The 15,190-nt window shown below is 46.8% G+C and overlaps 3 non-coding genes across 3 annotated transcripts; all 3 read right to left on the reverse strand.

Annotated features, from left to right (window-relative positions):
* Positions 1 to 7,485: 7,485 nt before the first annotated feature.
* Positions 7,486 to 7,557, reverse strand: TRNAT-CGU (transfer RNA threonine (anticodon CGU)). Its single transcript has one exon. It is a non-coding gene; the product is annotated as a tRNA-Thr (tRNA).
* Positions 7,558 to 8,514: 957 nt separating this feature from the next.
* On the reverse strand, positions 8,515 to 8,586 carry TRNAT-CGU (transfer RNA threonine (anticodon CGU)). Its single transcript has one exon. It is a non-coding gene; the product is annotated as a tRNA-Thr (tRNA).
* A 959-nt stretch (positions 8,587 to 9,545) lies between these two features.
* TRNAT-CGU (transfer RNA threonine (anticodon CGU)) lies at positions 9,546 to 9,617 on the reverse strand. The gene has a single exon. It is a non-coding gene; the product is annotated as a tRNA-Thr (tRNA).
* Positions 9,618 to 15,190: the final 5,573 nt, after the last annotated feature.

Below are 15,190 nucleotides of genomic sequence, written 5' to 3' on the forward strand. Positions count from 1 at the left end.
TATAACAGCTCCTGTCTCAGTATACACCACCATACCTGTATATAACACCCTTAGTGCCTGTATATACTATCTCTCTCTGTATATATATATATATATATATATATATATATATATATATATATATATATATATCAGCTCCTGTCTCAGTATACACCACATACCTGTATATAACACCCTCAGTGCCTGTATATACTATCTCTTTGTGTCTATACGGTATATACCAGCTCCTGTCTCAGTATACACCACATATCTGTATAGAACACCCTCAGTGCCTGTATATACTATCTCTATATATAACAGCTCCTGTCTCAGTATACACCACCATACCTGTATATAACAGCCCTCTCAGTGCCCGTTACATGGTTTCTTCCGGTTTAGTTTCGGGTGTCCCAGTGACCCTGCAGTGGGCGGGGCGGTTGCTTCAGCTACGCACAGGGGGCGTGGTTACTCAGCGGCTTGTGCGCCTCTGCGGCTACGTCACTGCACATGATGGCGGGAGAGCGGAGCGTGAGAGACGGAAGGGAGGGGGTGAGGAGGACAACATGGGGCTGACTGAGGGCACAGAGGGGGGGCTGAGCAACACACGGTATAGACTGGCAAATCAGTATACAGTATATAGACTGTCCCGCTGCTGCCTCACTGAGTCCTCTATGTGGTAACTAGCATAGGGGCGGACACAGGCTAAGCACAGCCTGAGGGAGCCGGGGATGAGTGAGGGGACTGAGGGGAGGATAATGGGAGGGAGTGATGGATGAGCCTGACTGGTGGGGCTGAGCCTGACTGAGGGGTGACAGGGGCCTGGGGTGAATGAGAACTGACAAAGTGAAAGCAGGGCCGGCTGAGGGGTGACAGGGGATTGACTGGCAGACATTAGGAGGTCTTGTGTGACCCCGGGGGGGGGGGTGTGACTGGAGCTGACCAGGGACTGTGTTAGACATGGCCGTGATGGACTGAGGAACACCTGACACTGGGTTCACACCAGCACCTGAACTCCATTTTCAGGTTTCCGTCTTCCGGATGCAGAAGACGGAAACCTGTCCGGCCGTGTGCGTTTTCTGCTCTCCGCGGCTAAACCGTTTTTTGTTTTTTTTTTAACCGGACACAAAGTCCTGCATGTCCGACTCTGTGCCCGGTTTAAAAAAAAAACGGTTTTGCCGCGGAGAGCAGAAAACGCTCACCGCCGCTCACAGCCGAAGACTTTTCAAGCCCATTCAAATGAATGGGCCTGAAACATGCCGGCAGGTTTCTGTACCCTGCCCCTGTTTTGTGCAGGAAACGGAAACCTGCAGAACGGAGACCGGGCGCAGATGTGAAACGAGTCCTGAAATTGACTACCAAATAATCAAGTGCACAGAGACCCCACCCCCATTCCTTTCCCTCCTGTGCTCTATCCCAGGACTCAGTTCACACATAGTACCGCATAGAGAATATTTCACCAATGAAAGGTAAATAAATAAGTTTTATATGTAAAGCTGTGGCCAAAAACGCACAATAAAACTGTCGGCCTGGTTCGGATCTGTATTTGGTAATACGCTCGGGGAGTCTGCATGGGTGGGACCCCCCCGAACAGACTACCAAACGCAGTGTGCAGTGAAAGCACATGGACCCCATAGACTATAATGGGTTCCGTGTGTTTACCACGCGGTTTCTGCACGAGTCGTGTGGACAGGAAAGTAGAGAGTGAAGAAGTATTTTCTGTCTGCGAGTTCCATGCAGACACCGCACGGAAAGCACACGGACCCTGTTATAGTCTATGAGGTCCGTGTGCTTTCATAAGCTCACCACTTGTCAATGTGTTCGGTAGTCCATTCGAGGGGGTCCCAATGCGGACTCCCCGAACTCAGCTATGAACCAGATGTAGTAAAGGTGTAAGCACACAATTGCAGGTGTGAACACAGTCTGAGGGACTAGAGGAGACGCTGAGTCAGAGCGCTGAGAGTGACGGGACGGTGTTAATGTTCAGTGAATGGACTACAACGCAGGAGGAATTGACTATCTGGATAGATAAGGTGGGGGTGTTACTTTCTTAGTTTAGGGTTCCCCCCAGCTCTTTCTACATTGGTTTCTTCTATGGTCTTCTGCAGGCGGATATGGTGGAATTACCTGAGTGGAGCAACGCTATCCTGATGGGTAAGGCGTGAGGGTTAGTGATATAATGTGCCTGTATTATGTGAGTAGTATTTATTCCAGCCTACAGTCCCATGCACATGCTGGGGGTTGCAGGCTATAAAGCGCTGTTCACATGACTGCTTAGCATGCATGTTAGCTATGTATACCTTGGTCATGCGCCTCTGATTTATCATATGACATGGGGTCACATGTTCCTCACAGATGCCTGTCTGTATGAACAAGACTGCCGGACCCCACATGAAGAATGTTCTGGAGACCAGGAAGATGGGGAGAGCGACGTCTCAGAGGCCTCGTATGAAGCCTGGGTGGTGGGCCGCAGCCTTTACTGGAGAGACCACCCAGAGGACGAGACAGACGTCACTCACTCCATCCCAATGAGCAATCGGGAGCCGGAGGATTGGGACGCAGAATTAATGGAAGATGAGAACCCCTATGGTAAATAGTGAAGGTCCTGCATGTACACCCCCACAACAAAGCATGATGGGAATCCGAAGAAGAAAAATATATGGCAGGAACTACTGCTCAGGAACAACAGCTCTCAGTAGTGCAGCCTCAGGGTTTGGTCCTGTAGTGATGCCCCCTATATGCAGCAGTGTGGGTGGTAGTGGATGAAGCCCCCTGTATGTCTGTGGGGGTAGAAATGGATGACACCCCTTGTATGTGGTAGTGGGGTGAGGGGATGAATTAATAGATGTTGCCCTCTGTATATAACAGTGGGGGTGGGAGGCAATAATTGATGACGCCTCTCTATGTGACGGGAGGTGGGGTGAGATGTTTGATCCCCTACACTGCTCCTCTTTCTGACTGTCTCTTTTTTTGTTTGTAGATGCAGATGATCTGGTGGGCTTGTGTGACCTGATCAGTAGTATCGGGGGCTCCCAGTGGGGGAGTGAGGATTCCTATGAGCCTAGTTTACATCACGCCCCATCTATAGAGTGGAGCAGGGAGGATATATCCAGCACGGGTCACATTGTGGTCGGGCAATTTGAAGATGCCGAGCAGTGACAATGAATGTAGAATGGACTGAAAGTATTGCTCCAAGCTTAGTGCTGCCCCCTGGAGGACTTTGCCTGCCACTCAGTAATGCCTGACTTGACTGATCATGTCACTTCTGTCTGTTAGTCTTCCTATGGGTCTGAGTGAATGTCACCCCATCAGCAGGCACTCTAATAAACTGCGTGTTACTCGTACATGTAGACGTGGGGTCGTCTTCTTATGGTAAATCCTTCTGTATATGCCATGACGGTATCAGTACTGTATACAATGTGCCCATGTTATATCAGTTCCCTGTGTGCTCTCAGAATGGGCTTGTCCTGGAGAAATCTGTTTTTCTAAAATAGTGCCACATTTGTCACATGGGCTGTGTGTGGTATTGCAGCTTTCCTCCATTCAACTGTATGGGAATGAGGACAACACCAGACACAGTCCATGGAAACACAGCAGACCCCTATATCCTGGATCCAGTGATGTGCCATATTGTCCTGTAAACCCCACAAAGCCACTTCCTGAGCCTGTAGGGACAGCCCACCTCTGACATGTCTGTAGCCTGGCGTGTCTGTACAGGAGAATTCAGTCTGTAGTTGACGTGTCTGTGTTTAAGAGACTGCCTGTGTTCCTCACGTATAGACGTGTCCGCTGCAGGTCATATCTTACATACAGACACTGTCGTTTATAAGGCGACTATAGGAGCGCTCAAGCTTCTGGTTATAGCCAACATCAGCTATGATCTGCCATGAGTGGTCCCTCATATAGGAATATGGCAGATACATCTGTAGGTGTATGACAGCTGGCAGGTGCGTCTATACATGGGGGTGGCTGTCAGCGGGATATGTCTGTACATGGAGGACAATCTGCGGCTGACAGGTCTACATGTGGACTGCCTGTGGTTGAAGTGGCCATGTGTGAGAAACCGCCTGTGGCAGACCTGTCTGCATGTAGGTGATGTGACCATATGTTATGGTCTGTCTGTGAATGACATGCCTGAGACAAAATCTGTGGTTGAAGTGTCTGTACATGAGGGACAGGCTGCGGCGGATGCGTCTGTGAAGTATAGCATGCGACTGCTGCATCTATTACAGAGGGCGGTCACACGGCTGTAAGAGATGATCATCGGCTAATGTGTCTGATTTATTTGGGGTATTGTATTATCTGGTTATAATCGCAGTAATTCACACACATTGGAAACACATATAGAAGCAGAAGAGGCTCCTGTAGTCAACCTATAAACTACAGCAGCAGGAGGTGTCTGTCATAACTCCGCCCCCTTTTATTACATGCACTGACCGATCCCTGTTCACTTACACATTTATATTGCCTTATAACCAACTTTTTTATTATTGTATGATTACCTCTTATGTGTTATTACACTTGTAGCGGATACAGACCCACAGTGTGTCACTGATCGGCTTGGAAGCAGTTCACCCTGAATGGGATCTAGACTTCAATGCAGGAAACACTAGATTGCTACCTCTTGAAGTAGTTTTCGTGCAATGACAGCTGACCCTGGCAGGTTGAGGTGTGGTACCAAAGGGACAGACAGAGATGTGGACAGGCTAAGGTCAGGACAGGCATAGATGTGGTCAGTTGACAGGCTAAGTTCAAGACAGGCAGAGATGTGGACAGGTTAAGGTCAGGACAGGCAGAGATGTGGACAGGCTAAAGTCAGGATAGGCAGAGATGTGGTCAGTTGACATACTAAGTTCAAGACAGGCAGAGATGTGTACAGGCTAAGGTCAGGACAGGCAGAGATGTGGACAGGCTAAGGTCAGGACAGGCAGAATGTGGACAGGCTAAGGTCAGGACAGTCAGAAATGTGGACAGGCTAAGGTCAGAACAGGCAGAGAAGAGGACAGGCAGAGATGTGGTCAGTGGACAGGCTAACGTCAGGACAGGCAGAAATGTGGACAGGCTAAGGGCAGGATAGGCAGAGTTGTGGACAGGCTAGAGTCAGGATAGGCAGAGATGTGGTCAGTTGACAGGCTAAGGCCAGGACAGGCAGAGATGTGGACAGGCTAAGGTCAGGACAGGCAGAGATGTGGTCAGTTGACAGGCTAAGGTTAGGGCAGGCAGAGTTTGTCAAAACTATAGCAGATACATATACCGAGCATGTATTGCTCAGGCACCTTCTCTTATTATTATTTCTTCTACATTATTATGAACATTTACTTACCAGAATGTTTGTTGTCTGAAGTCAGCATAGAAGGGGTTAAGTTCTAATGGACAAAATGTAGGCTGACCCGCCTGTAAATGACTCTGAGACAGTAACCACAGGCATTTTTATGCAGCAATGAACCCAAATCTTATAGTTGCTGCCCTTGGACTAGAGGGAACAACATTTTGGCAAGTAAATATACATTTTCCTGGATGTTTCCCACAACACCGAAGGGAATTTCAAAGTAGTAAACTTAAGGTTGGGAATTATGCTGAGCCCATCGCAGAAGGTGAACCTATAGAGGATAATGCTTCAGGATGGTCCTAGACTGGACCGTGCCACTGCCTTCTAGATTTCATCAAGTGATATACACTCCTCCATGCTTCCTCTGCTGCCCTAAAATGGCTTTCAGAGGCTACTTCTGGGTTATATACCTCTGGGTGAGAGATTGTTGACTGCTAGACATGTCTTTACAAGGCACTCAGACATTTTGCCCAGTTAATAGACTTGGGAGGGGGGCACAATGTTGTACTGAGATAAGCAGGATGGTCATTTTGACGAATTGCCCGAATTGCATTTTTTCTGCAGGATAATGCTCACTCCCACACACAAGGGTTTCCCAGGTAAGATATATGCCGAGCAGTTAGGGTTCTATTGAAATATCATTGAGACATCCACTAAAAATTGCATTAAAAATTGTTCTTCTCAACCAGGATGACTAGTATAGAAAACTGACTGAAAATGTGGCCTGGGTCTGTATGAGAGGTTTCACTGTATATTGCGGGCAGTTGTGGATATATTTGGGTATATAACGGACAGCGAAGAATATATCAAAGTTAGTGTTGGACAGTGAAGAATATATTAAGGTATATACTGAACTGTTGGGATATATTGAGGTATATGCTGGGTATTTGGGGACATATATGATTGACAGTGGGGGATATAGTGAGGTATATTCTGGATAATGGGATACATATACACACACACATACAATGTACAGTTGGACATATAGTGAGAAATATCCTGCACAGTGGTGGAAACATTGAGGTATATGCTGGACAGTAAGAGGTATAGTGATGTATATGCTGGATACTTGGGTATATATTGAGATATATGCTGGATTGTGGGGGAATATGTTGAGGCATTCTTCTGGATAGTGAAGGATATAATGATGTATATGCTGGAGCCATATACAGTATATAGTGAGGATATATAGAACTATATACTGGATAGTGAATTATATACTGAAGTACATGGAGGACACTGGGTGATATATTGTGTTGTATGCTGGATAGTGGAGGATATAATGATGTATATGCTGGAGGCATATACAGTATATACAGCGCCGCACCTCCCATGAGGCGACCTGAAGCTACCGCTTCAGGCGGCGCTATGCCAGGGCCACGGGGAGGGCGGCAAGCTGTCCTGGACTGGCTTAGGGTCACCGTCACTGAGTGGTGGATTGGGGAGGCCGCTGAAGCAGCGCTGCTCCAGCGGCCGCCCCTCAGGCAGAGAGCAAGTCCTCTCCATGCCTGCTCTCTGTCTGCTAAAGATGCTCGCTCTGCTCGGCCCCGCCACCTCCGTGCGGCCCCGCCCCCTCCCGCTCCCGGGGGGAAGGGGGGGCAGCTTTCTGACGTCTGCTTCAGGCGGCAGAAAGCCATGGTTCACCCCTGAGTATATAGTGAGGATATATAGAACTATATACTGGATAGTGAATGATATACTGAGGACACTGGGTGATATATTGTGTTATATGCTGGATAGTGGGGGATATATAGAAGTATATGCTGGGTAGTGAGAAATATAGTGTGACATATGTTGTACGGTTGGGGCTATAGAAAGATATGTGGTGGACAGTGGAGTAAGTTATTGTAAAATATTTACTTAACATTGGGGGATGTAGGAAGGTATATGCTGGATAGTGGGAGCTATAATAAAATATATGCAGGATATAATATAGGGGAGTTTTAGTGAAACTTACTGTGCAGTGGGGGTTGTAGTGAGGGAGAGGTTAGATACAGTGACCTATCACCAGCAATAAAATAAAGCATGGTTATACTGAAGGTGACAGATAGGAGGCGCTCTCTGCAATATTGGTGAGGTGATTGTGTTATTAGTGAGGTGATTCTCGGGTTAATCTCTCCCTCTCTCGGTTTATAATCTCTCCCTAACATTTATGTACTTAAAATATCTCTCCATGTATCAGGCACGGACGGGGATCGAACCCGTGATCTTCGGTTTACGAGACCGACGCCTTACCACTTGGCCACCGCGCCTCCCTGACCGATAAAAAAGTAAGGGGTATGCGGGCTGCGGGACAGATACGGTGCGCGGCTATACTATACGGAGACTGGATATAATGTATAGGAGAGAACCTCTATCCTGGATGTGTGGGATACGGAGAGCGAGGATATACTATACGGAGACCGGATATAATGTACAGGGGAGTCCTGCTATATATTGGATAGGTTGGGTATGGGGGAAAGGCTGCAATATACGAAGGTTGTACATCATGTGCAGGGGACTCCTATATACTGGCTATGTGAGGTATGGGGTCAATGCTCTAATATACAGAGGCTGTATATAATAATGTACAGGAACGTCCTTCTATATACTGGATATGGGGAGCAAGTCCATAATATATGGAGACTGGATATAATATATAGGGCAATCCTACAATATACAGGATATGTGGAATATGGAGCGCGAGACTGTGATATATGGAGATTGGATACAATGTAAGGGAGAGTCCTGCTATATACTGGCTGTGTGGGTTATGGGGTAATATATTGAGGCTGTATATAATGTACAGGAGAGTCCTGCTATATATGGATATATGGGATATTGGGCAAGGCTGTAATATACAGAGGTTGTATATAATGTACAGGAGAGTCCTGCTATATACTGGATGTGGGGTGCGAGGCTGTAATATACAGAGGCTAGATATAATATACAGGAAATCCTATAATATACTGCCTATGGGGTGTGTGATAGAGGTCATAATATACAGGGGAGTGTTGTATTAAATAAGATGGGTTAGTACACCAGATACCCCACTACCAATAGGGGGTGATAGTGGTTATAAAGTACAGTTATGTGCTGCAGTATATAGATTAGGGGTAATGGTATATATAGGGTTCGCTCTCAGTCGCGGCTCATGTATTGTATACAAGTGATCTGTCTATTACACGTTTATAATATTACTAATACTTAAAATCTCCCTCTAAAATCTCAGGCACAGACGGGGATCGAACCCGCGATCTTCGGTTTACGAGACCGACGCCTTACCACTTGGCCACCGCGCCACTACGACCGGCGAAGACGTGAGGTGTATGCGGGCTACAATATACGGAGACTAGATATAATGTACAGGAGAGCCCTGCTATATACTGGATATATGGGGGATACTGGGAGTGAGACTTATATACGGAGACTGGAAAGTCCTGCTATATACTGGATAGGTTGGGTATGGGGGCAAGGCTGCAATATACAAAGGTTGTATATAACGTACAGGGGACTCCTATATACTGGCTATGTGAGGTATGGGGTCAATGCTCTAATATACAGAGGTTGTATATAATAATGTACAGGAGAGTCCTGCTATATACTTGATATGGGGAACAAGATTGTAATATACAGATGCTAGATACATTGTACAGGAGAGTCCTGCTATATATTGGTTATGTAGGGTATGGGGTCGATTCTCTAATATACAGAGGTTGTATATAATGTACAGTAGATTCCTTCTATATACTGAATATGTGGGATATGGAGAATGGGGCTGTGATATATGGAGATTGTAAGGGAGAGTCCTGCTATATACTGGCTGTGTGGGTTATGGGGTAAGGCTGTAATATATTGAGGCTGTATATAATGTACAGGAGAGTCCTGCTATATACTGGATATGTAGGATATTCGGAAAGGCTGTAATATACAGAGACTGGATATAATGTACAGGAAAGTTCTGCTATATACTGGATATGGGGTGTGAGGCTGTAATATACACAGGGTAGACATAATATACAGGAAAATCCTATAATATACTGCCTATCGGGTATGTTATAAGGGTCATAAAATACAGGGAGTGTTGTATTACACTAGATGGGGTAGTACACTAGCTACCCCCATACTGTCTAGGGGTGATAGTGGTTATAAGGTACAGTTATGTTTTATATATTATTATATAGTTTATAGGTATCACGAATCATGTATCCATTATACGTTTACAATATTTACATTTTTAAAAATCTCTCCCTAAAATCTCAGGCACAGACGGGGATCGAACCCGCGATCTTCGGTTTACGAGACCGACGCCTTACCACTTGGCCACTGCGCCTTCCTGTGAGCTGTAGAGAGTGGGCGGCGTCGCCTCACGTGTCAGTGCGTCTGCCATATATGGAGAAGGTTCCGGTCTGTAAGTGTGAGGGGCGGGGCTTATTCGTTCGTAACTTTCCTGTGTGATTGATATGTGTATTGTATATATGGCGTGTGATAGCAATGATGTATATATATATATATATATATATATATATATATATATATATATATATATATATATATATGTGTGTGTGTGTGTGTTTGTGTGTGTGTGTGTATACAATATGTCATAGCAATGATGTATAGTGATGATGATATATATATATATATATATATATATATATATATATATATATATATATATATATATATGTGTTATATACAGTATGTGATAGTACTGATGTGTAAGTTACCTGATAATACCTGCGCTGACTATTATTACATAGGGGGCGAATAAACCATCTCTAAGGACACTACACTGGAATTCTACCCTGCTTCTTATACTATATATATATATATATATATATGGTCTGTATGAGATACAGATACAGCAGTGATAGTACTGATGTGTCACCTGATAATGCCTGCGCTGACCATTATTACATAGAAGTGCTGCTTCTTATACTGTATATATGGTATATATGGTCTGTATGATATATATATATATATATATATATATATATATATATATATATACAGTATCTCACTAGTCAGTGCCCCTCATATTTCTGTAATTATGCCATTGTATATTTCCACGTGACAGCGCCCTGATACAATGGACAGTAGTCGGTGTACGGTTTGTGTAGCTCTCGGCACACGGCCAATAATGTCTGAACCCCTGGCAACAAAAGTGAGTGCACCTCTAAGAGAAGCTGGACAGATTGTGCCTCAGGTGTCCTTATTTTCTAGCACTGCCTGAACCCTCTCAGACATGGAGGTCACTTGAGCGTCACCGGCTGTCACTGGCATCCTCTCCCTCTCCTCCAGGATGACATCACGAGGCTGCGGGATAGTGAAGACCTTGCGCCCCTCCACCTCCACCCTTGAGGATACCCCACAGATGCTCCATAGGGTTTAGGTCTGGAGACTTGCTTGGCCAAGCAGCCCCAAACTATGGCACTCCCTTCACCATGCCTGACTGTAGCCAGGACACACTTTGTACCACCATACACAACTCCCCGTGACTCCCCGCTGACCAGCTGTATGAGGGGGCTATGGCGCCTGTGTATATCACACGCTGTCTGTTTATAGTGACCGTGTGATGTCACTCCAGCCTTATCACATAGACGTGTATAGGACCAGGCTGTAGTTACATGACATGGCCACTATGAGATGAATAACACTGTAAACAGAGGAGGGGTCCCAGCGCCTACACAGGTACCATGGTTCATTTAATCAGCTGATCCTGGGGGCAGGGCCGGCGTCAGCGCACGGCATAGTCGGGCAAGTGCCGGGGCCCCAGAGCCTCTGGGGGCCCCCCGGCACTTGCCCGCCCTAGTACTTGCCTGTCCCGATTTCAGCTCATCGGCGTCCGACGGACGCGATGAGCTGAATAAATAGGCGTTTAAAGCAGGAGCTGTGAGCTCAGCTCCTGCTTTAAAGCTGCGGCCCGGCTTGCGTGTGTAGGCGCGATGACGTCATCACATCGCGCCTACACACGCACGCCGGGCCGCAGCTTTAAAGCAGGAGCTGAGCTCACAGCTCCTGCTTTAATCGCCTATGTGAATGGAGTGAGAGAGCGGAGAGAGGAGCGTCGGGGAACGATGGAAGGTGAGTGTAAGTGTTTGTTTTGTATTAAATATTAAGGTGGAACATAATGAAGGGGGCCCATGAAACTGGGGGGCAAATGAAGGGGAGGGAACGGCATGACACTGGGGAAGATGAAGGGGGTGGGGAGAGAACGGCATGAAACTGGGGACAGAGATGGAGGGGGCCCAATGAAACTGGAGGGGGGGGGCAAATGAAGGGGAGGGGGGAACGGCATGACACTGGGGAAGATGAAGGGGGTGGGGATGGATGGGGCCCAATGAAACTGGGGGGCAAATGAAGGGGAGGGGGGAACGGTATGACACTGGGGAAGATGAAGGGGGTGGGGAGAGAATGGCATGAAACTGGGGACAGAGATGGAGGGGGCCCAATGAAACTGGGGGGCAATTGAAGGGGAGGGGGGGGAATGGCATGACACTGGGGAAGATGAAGGGGGTGGGGATGGAGGGGGCCCAATGAAACTGGGGGAAAATGAAGGGGAGGGGGGAATGGCATGACACTGGGGAAGATGGAGGGGGCCCAATGAAACTGGGGGGCAAATGAAGGGGAGGGGGGGGAATGGCATGACACTGGGGAAGATGAAGGGGGTGGGGAGAGAACGGCATGAAACTGGGGACAGAGATGGAGGGGGCCCAATGAAACTGGGGGGCAAATGAAGGGGAGGGGGGAGAACGGCATGACACTGGGGCAGATGGGGGGTGGAACAGCATGCCACTGGGGCAAACACGGGGGACATGAAACTGTGGGCAGATGAAGGGGGAGAACGTGATGAAACTGGGGACAGAGATAGAGGGGGGGGACATGAAACTGGGGCAGAGGAAGGGTGTATATGAAACTGGGGGAGAGATGGAGGGGGGGCAGATAATTTACGGGTGACTGTAGGAGGATTATACTGTGTGGGAGCACATGATAAATGAATGAGAATGGGCAGAGTCAACATAAAAGTGGGTGGTGCCATTTTGCCCCTCTTTCCACTCTTTAAAAATTGGGAGGTATAGCGTTGGTGACGCCACACTCCTGCGTGACATCACTCGCTTCATCTGCAACGCACAGTGTCTCGACTCCCCCGCCTCCTTTACAAGGGGGCCCACTGAGCCTCTGTCGCCCAAGGGCCCATAAAAACCTGGAGCCAGCCTTGCCTGGGGGTCTCGAGTATTGGTACCCCAATATTTTTTTTTCCCTTTTAACTAGGAAACACCTGGGACATTATTAATAAGGGGAATTATTTATGGGGTGCACATGGAAGTTATTAATGTAAAGATGCACTTGGGGTATTATTTATTATGGGGTGATATATTGTATAATTGGGGGAGCAGCAGGATGGGTGTGCAGGGGAGGACAATACGGGTCGGGTGCCTGGAAAAGTGAGAAGGCAAAGATGTCTGTGCTGCAAACTTTACAGAGACTGGAAGAAATGGCAACGGCCATCCAGACGGAAGAGAAATGGATGGAAATGTGAGCGGCTAGTCAGAGGAGCCACCTGGAAGTCACTAAATGTTACTGCCATGTATCCACTTACGGTATTTCCGGCGTATAAGACGACCCCCAACTTTTCCAGTTAAAATATAGAGTTTGGGATATACTCGCCGTATAAGACTACCCCTTTTCCAACGCACTTCATGCGGTACCCAGTATACAACAACTAGCCAATCACAGCAAGCGATGTACCTTACCGGCGATTGGCTGGTTGTTGTATGCAAATTCTGCTTGGTTTGGTCAGCTCTCCCTGCCTCCCAGCCTTCCCTGTCTCCAAGACTTATCAGAGCGGTAGCGTATCCCTCTGGCCCGCCCTTGTATCCTACTACCCCTACCTCATTCTCAGGAGCAAGATCTGAGAGCAGTGGCATAACAAATGTCTTTTGGGCCTGGGTGCAAACTTTGCTCATCTACAATCTGGACTATGCTGCACTACAACCTTTCACCAATTTTTCTCCTCCGTCCAAATCCAGGGAGATTAGCTACAGTGCCATGGGTTGTAAACTTCTTGATTATGTTTTACACCATGGACCAAAGAACATCAAGATCCCTGGAGATGGAATGTCAACCTTGAGATTGTTGATAGTTTTCCACAATTTTGGTTTTCTAGTCCTCAGGCAGTTCTCTTCTCCATTGCTTAGTGATTGAGTCAACTTCTCTCCTTTTTATCTGGTTTTAGGTGTGATTTTTATATTGCCCACACCTGTTACTTGCCACAGGTTAGTTTGAATGAGCATCATATGCTTGAAACAAAGTTATTTACCCACAATTTTGAAAGGTGCCAACTATTTTCTCTGGCAAATCTTTGGGTTTTGTGTGAAATTAAGTCCAATTTGCCCTTTTTTCTCAGTTTCTTTTTTACACACAAAGGAAATAAACGTGCGTATAACAAAACATGTGTAACTGCAATTATTAATTTTCTGGGATAAGTTCAGTGGAGGCCAACACTTACAATCATGACTATATATGTACGGTGCACTGACCATCATTACATAGGAGTATATAAACCATCTCTAAGGATACGCCGGAGTGCTGCGCTGCTTCTTTTGAGGTTAATGTTGAGCTGCAGTACCAGCGCCTGACCACTATTCAGGGACTGCAGTCTACTGCATTCAGATCAATGCACTGTAAGGGCCCCTTCACACGGCGTAAGCGCGCCGCTCATTTAGACACGTATGCACGTGTCCGAGTGCAGTGCTTCAAAACAGAGCCCATTGATTTCAATGGGAAGCGCGCGTATATGCCGATATACGCGCGCTGATTCGAACGGCTGATCCGAACAGTGTTCGCTCATCTCTAGTGGTCATGTATATATTATATAGGAACTCTGTCATATTGTACCTAGAACTGTATTACAGGAGGTCAGGTGGGTGAATGTTGTCTTGTCCCTCAACCTACCGGAGAAATGAACCAAGGTCATCAGATTGTGCTAGATGTGCACCCAAAATTATGGTCTTCCAAGCTGTAGTCATCTCATGTGTGTGACATAGGACAATACCCTCAGAGTAACCATTGTCGATTTTTAAGGCCCCATTTGGTCTTCCCGAATGGTTGTGGAGATAACCTTAGATATCCTCAGAAGCCTTTTAGAAATGTTATGATCGGATATATGAAGATAATTGTGGCCTCCACCATCAACAGGCTGAAGCCTCCATTCTCCAGTGGACCATTCCCAGCAGCCATGATAGGAGGTCTTCACCTTATCGACACCTGCAGAACTTATCTGGAGATGGACACCGCTTCATATTATCCTATCTGAGGTGATAATTTTAGGGTCCCTTAGATTATTAGCTCTCACTTACCAGGATAACCCGTGACCTGACATGATGACCCTTATTTCTAAAGAACAGAAGCTTTCTACCATACTGTCATATACAGCCAGGGCAGATACCACTAGCAGTCTATCTTTAGTGTCACATCAGTGCTGGACAGCTCCCCCTACAGACCCCTATCTTTGGTGCTTCCCAAGGACCAGGCCATATATTATGACCATTCTGTCCCCATCTCTGTCTCTTATAGGACTAGGGAAAGGCATGCGCCTCCTAGTGAGACTTTCATTTGGGGGAGACCTTGCGAAGGCAACTTTGAGTATTGAAGGTGGCATCAAGTATGGACACTATAGTGGCAGCCGTATTGGCTGTCACCTTACTACTCTAAGACTGATATCATCACTTAAAGGGACACTATCACTGCTGTGTTGAAGAGGAGTTGTCACTTCCGGCCCCTACTAGTGTTACCAGTAATGGGGCAGAAGACAGTGTTATGTTGTGGGAGGAGTTGCCCTTTAAGAACTCAGACAAGACTCATCTGGTAGACTACAGACACAAAAAGACAAAACGGTGATGATCA

This window comes from Leptodactylus fuscus, chromosome 6, assembly GCF_031893055.1.
Source record: "Leptodactylus fuscus isolate aLepFus1 chromosome 6, aLepFus1.hap2, whole genome shotgun sequence".
Lineage (NCBI taxonomy): Eukaryota > Metazoa > Chordata > Amphibia > Anura > Leptodactylidae > Leptodactylus > Leptodactylus fuscus.